The sequence below is a fragment of the Peromyscus leucopus genome, chromosome 7 (assembly GCF_004664715.2).
Source record: "Peromyscus leucopus breed LL Stock chromosome 7, UCI_PerLeu_2.1, whole genome shotgun sequence".
NCBI lineage: Eukaryota > Metazoa > Chordata > Mammalia > Rodentia > Cricetidae > Peromyscus > Peromyscus leucopus.
In genome coordinates this window covers 34,808,111-34,814,075 of record NC_051069.1, presented here as the reverse complement: position 1 = coordinate 34,814,075, position 5,965 = coordinate 34,808,111, and the positions used below count along the sequence as shown (strand labels likewise).

General features: G+C 38.1%; 1 pseudogene; it reads left to right on the top strand.

The window, feature by feature from the left end:
- Window positions 1-2,371: 2,371 nt before the first annotated feature.
- Window positions 2,372-3,157, top strand: LOC114687780 (annotated as a pseudogene).
- The last annotated feature ends 2,808 nt before the right edge of the window (window positions 3,158-5,965 follow it).

Sequence of the window (5,965 nt, the reverse complement as noted above, 5' to 3'; positions counted from 1 at the left end):
TTGAATGTTTTTAATTTCTCAAAGGTATTCTGAATGCCTAGAGTCTTTTCTGTTGTTTTTTATTCATTAATTCATTAAAGCATGTGATTAAATAGAGGAAGTGAATGAGAGCCATAGGCACAGCATATAAAGTGTGGTCTTAGTTTTATATTGCAGTCAGCATCATAGCCTGAAGCAAAACAAATCAGCAAATAGCTTAGCTCAGTTCTGGGAAGTAAATAGGTCTATCTCCCCATGGAGCAGTGTATATTTACCCAACTAGTTCATTCCATCATCTAAAGGCATTGAAAATTCTTGAGTTCTGATTTGATGGTCATGAAAGGCCTCAGGTACATCTCTCCACAGTCCTCACCCTTTCCCATTCATGTATAAATATTAAGATGGAGTTTTCCAACAAACATTAAGGTATGGAGGCCATGCCTATCATGAGTATCCTGGATCCATTGTAATTTCAGGGTTATTGTGCTGGCATTATTGTCTAGAAAACAGTCTGGTGGGGCCAAGGGTAGGGAGATCTGATGTATTATCACCCTATGGCCCTGTCAAGAGCAAGGACAAGATGAATGTCATTGACTAATCCACCATTATAGCCTTAGCAAAGGCATATACCTCCACAGCAGCTGCAGCAGTTACTGACAGGGGGCAATGTCCACTATGGATAAGAGATAGCTTGGGCTAGATCTCTTGCTGTACTAATAGAGGATGTTTTCCAGCCTTAGAAACCTCCTCTATGGTAGTGGAAGGCCAGGCAAGCATTCCTGTGATGTCATCTTTTCAGGCAGAAGCCTTGACCTATTTGTTTCCAGGGTAGATATAGATACTTCTGTTCATTTTCAACTGACATCATCAGAGGCCTCTTAAATAGTTGCAATGAGATTACTCCAACATGGTACAATCTTTCTGGTAATTTTTGCCTTTGATATTTAGAAGTACTTGAAACTGAAAAATGATTTTGAACAGTTCAAAGTTCAGTGTGTCAGAGAAATAGAAGACATCTTGTGTTATTTAAATGCAATTGAATTTAATCATTTTAAAAGGTGGTAATCAATATTTGAAACAATGTCATCTGTAGGTATGATTACATAGACCAGAGTGTCATGATACTCTTCTCCATTTTCTTAACTCCTAAATCCTCTCTGCCTTTTCTCCTATGATGTTCCTGGGCTTTCAGAAGGGGGTGATACAGAGGTCCCATGTAGGGTTGAGAGCCCATCATTCAAATGTTCTTAGTACTTTGACAAGATATGAGTCTCTGTATTAATTATAAGCCTCTGAAAAAAGTAATTTTTTGTCTCAGGCTGAGAGCAGCACTAGTCTATGGGTATAAGGATGAACAATTACAAAATGACTTGACCACATATTCAATTAGATAAATAGTGGTATTCTGTTGTCTTTTAAGCTTATGTCTTCCCTCACTCACAATAAACTTCTGAAAAGGTTTATAGTACCAGAAATACAGTATTTATTATGAAGCAGGCATCAAATCAAATCACTAAGTGGTTGGTTATTATCCTAATATCCTTGCCACAATTGCATCAGTGGACATATCCAGCTTGGCAGGTTATTGTTATAGTAGGCATGGTTAATGCTTGAGTTTGGCTTTCAATGAGTTTTCTAGCCAACAACCTGAAAAACACACTATAGTTTTGAAACTATAAAACCTAGCCAGCCTGGAAGTAGTTTGTATCTTAGTACCAACTCAATTTCTCTGTGTCATGTATCCAAAATTAGCAGTGTCTTCAGAAATGAGATCTTACCATCTAGTTATGGTAGGCAACCAAGAGTAACAATGATAATACCCTGTTTTCCTTTTGGAGACTCTTGGATTTCTCTAGCCAACAATTCATGGAAGGCATTTTGCACCTGGCCCTGGGTTCTTATTGAAAAGGCAATGATTTCTGGGAGCAGCATAATAGCTCCTTTTTACTTTGGTATGTTAACTTGACATATGGTTATATTTGAATTTATTGATTTTCCTTCTCATGTATTAAAATTTATTGTCTATTTACACACTGTTTAATCAAGTTTTGAATTGCATTTCATGTCATTTCAAATAAACTTTGCCTTGCTTATAAATTGAAATTACCTATTAATATAATGAGGATATGGTGCAGAGATAAACTGATCACTGGGAATCTAGCTAAAATAGCTACATTTACAACACAACTCTTGCATCTAAGACTCAAGGAACATCACAGAAGGCTGATTTAAAGTTGATTTTAAGAGATGGTACTCTACTCTTTCCCATTCTAGAGCCAGCATCATCTTCTTACGTAGTTCCAATCTAGGCCGTAATACTGATGGTGATGGTCTGAGTGAATGGATTTGGCCATATTGGTTGCCTGGTTACCAGGGTTACCTTCAGCTCTGGCCAAGTGGATATTTTTGCCATCAATGACACATTCATTGACCTCAAATACATGGTGTATATGTTCCTGTAGGACTCTACTCATGACAAATTCCACAGCATAGCTAAGGCTGAGAATGGGAAACTTGTCATCAACCAGAAGGCTATCGCCATCCTACCAACATCAAATGGGGTAGTACTGATGCCAAATATGTTGTGGAACCTCATGTATCTTTACCACCATGGAGAAAACAAGGCCCACTTGAAAGTTGAACCAAAAGGGTCATCCATTCTGCCCTTTCTGCTGACGTCCCCATGTTTGTGATGGTTGTGAACCACAAGAAGAATGACAACTCACTCAAGATTGTTAGCAATCGCTTCCTGCACCAACTACTAGTCTCTCTGGGGAAAGTCATCCATGAGAACTTTGAAATTGTGGAAAGACTCCTGACCACAATCTATACCATCACTGCCACCCAGAAGACTGTGGATGGCCCCTCTTGGGAGCTGTGGTATGATGTCTGTGGGGCTGCCCAGAACATCATCCATGCATCCACACATCCACTGGTGCTGCCAAGGCTGTGGTAAAGGTCATTCCAGAGCTAAAAGGGAAGCTCACTGGCATGGCCTTCCACTGTTCCTACCCTTAATGCGTCTCTCACAGACCTGACATGGAAAAAGCTGCCAAGCATGAAGACATCAAAAGGTGGTGAAGCAGGCCCACTAAAGGGCAGCCTAGTCTACACTGAGGACCAAATTGTCTTCTGCAACTTTAATACTGACATCCACTCATTTTGGTTTTGTTTATAAAGGCACCAGTTTGAAAGGATTAATTTGTAGTGCTTTCTTTAATATGCAAACCATTCTGTGTCATAAGTACTATTAGTATCTGCATTTTACCAATGCATGTAACTAATCAAAGAAAATTATGTTATCAACTTGAAAATGAGAAAGGTTCAAGAGAGAATAACAGGGAAGGTGGTGAGGGGGAAAAGGATATAATTCTATTTCTTTTAAAAATGTTTTACATAATAGGTCAACTCATTTATTTATTTCCCCCTTTTATTGAAAATCAGTTCTTTTTTTACACAATATATCCTAATTACAGTCCCCCCTCCTCCCAGTTCCTCCTAACCTGGATCCATTCCCTTTTTGTCTCTCATTAGAAAAGAACAGGATTCTTGTACACTCATTCATACACTGAGGGATTCCCATAAATACACTAAACTGGAAGCCATATAATGTATATGCAAAGGACCTGAAGCAGGGCATAGGCTTACTTCTTCAGTCCCTTGAGTTCATATGATTTTTGCTCAGTTGATTTAGAGGGCCTTGTTCTCATGGTATCCTCCATCCTCTCTGGCTCTTCTATTCTTTCTGCCTCCTCTTTTGCTAGGTTCCCAAAGCTCTGATGGGCGGGATTTGATGGAGATATTCTATTTGGAGTTGAGTGTTCCAAGGTCTGTTTGTTTGTCTCTGTCTGTCTCTCAGTCTCTCCATCTCTTTCTCCCTGTAATGTCTGGCTATGGGCCTGAAAAATATGCTAAAGCAATGGTGATATAAAGCTTGTGGAAGTAACCAACCATTGTCTGGTTTGACTTAAAGCCTACTCACTGAGATGGAACCCATACCCAACACTGCTTGGTGACCAAGGACTAGAGACTAGATAGCCCAGAGACCTAGGGCCAAACCAAATACTGTTGAGGAAAAAGGTAGGAAAAATGGCAAATGACTTCTAATGATATTCTTCTATACTCATAGATCAGTGTCCTATTCAGCCATCATCAGAGAAGCTTTCTCTTGCAGCAGATGGAGGAATAAGGAACTGATATAAGAAAATAGCAGAATAACATAAGGAGTCATTTTATCACTACTCTTTCTTTATTAAAAGACCAATACTACTTCAACCATTTGAGATCATCTCTTGAGAACTCCATTTTGAGAATTCTTTCTGTTCCCATTTTTAAATTGCAATGCATGGTTTTCTAATATCTAGTTTCTTGAGTTCTCTATATATTTTGGATATCAGTTCTGACAAATGTGGGGTTGGTGAAGATCTTTTGTGACTCTGTAGGCTGCTGCTTTGTCTTTATGATGTTATTCTTTGCCTTACAGAAACTTTTCAGTTTCATGAGGTCCAATTTATTAATTGATGATCTCAGTGCCTGCTCTAATGGTGTTTTGCTCAGAAAGTCATCTCCTGTGCCAGTGGGTTCTAGGATATTCCCCTCTTTCTCTTCTATCATGTTTAGAGCCTATAGTTTTATGTTGAGGTCTTTAATCCATTTTGAGCTGAGTTTCATGCAGGGTGATATGTATGGATCTATTGCATTCTCTCTCCTTAAGACTTCAAGTCTGTATTTAATTGGTATGAACAGAGTGGACAACATTTTTTGCCCTTGATTTTAGTGGAATTGCTTTGAGTTTATCTTCATTAAATTGATGATGGCTATGTGTTTGCTGTAACCTACCTCTATTATGTTGTCCCTACCTCTATTATCTTGTATCCGTAATCTCTCTGGGACTTTTTTTTTTATCATAAAGGGGTGTTGGATTTTGTCAAAGGACTTTGAGTTTTCCTTCTAATAACTTCTGTAGGGCTGGGTTTGTAGATAGATACTGTTTAAATTCAGCTTTGTTGTGGGATATCTTATTTTCTTCATCTATGATGACTGAGAATTTTGTTGGGTATAGTAATCAGGGCTGACATCTGCAGCACATCTTCCAAAACATTTCTGGCTTTTAGAGTCTCCATTAAGAAGTCAGGTTTAATTATAGTAGGTCTTCCTTTATATGTTACTCGGTCTTTGATTTTTGCTTTTCCTCTGTAGCTGGAGCCTAGTAACTGACTTAGAACTGGTGTGGGCCCAAGTAATCATGGTATTTAATTGAAACAAAGCATGAAGAATGTCTGAGGCAAGGTTGGCAGGATGTGATTTCTGCTCAGTAGTTTGAATGTCAAAGTGAAGAAATTCAATGAAGTGTGAGCAAAAGGCAGGAGTAAGTGTGACTCTCTTAAGGTAGCCAAATGCCTCATCATCTAATTAATAAACTTTAAACTCCATTTACTCTAATGATGTCCAATACCAACTTGCTATTGATCTTTCCTTGCTCTATGTTACTCCATTGCTCTTATATTAATTTTTGTCTTTCTCTGCCTACTTTCTGTTCATTATTTCCCTTAATAACTAATATCCTAGTATACATCATATTATCTATTCCACAGGCATTAATAATATGAATGCATAATTATTTTAACTGTTACTGCAAATTTTCATTATGGACTTATCCATTATTATTGCTGCTTCTAAAATTAACATTTTACTCTCAGGGATGTGCTGGAGATCACACCATAAAGCCTAACCACCTGGGCTGGGAGGTTAGCTACTGAGCCATTAAGTGCACTGGGAAGGGGGATGACACAACAACCTTAACACAACAGGTCTCACTTGAACATTAACTACTTGAAAGAATAAAGGTGATTTAAAAAATCAAAAAAAAAAAAATACAATTCTGGGTGAAAGAAAATATCCAGTGCACAAGCATGAGACAAAAATTCAAGACAACATGATTCTTGTTGTGGTTTGTATGTGAAATATCAATCACAGGCTTGTGTGT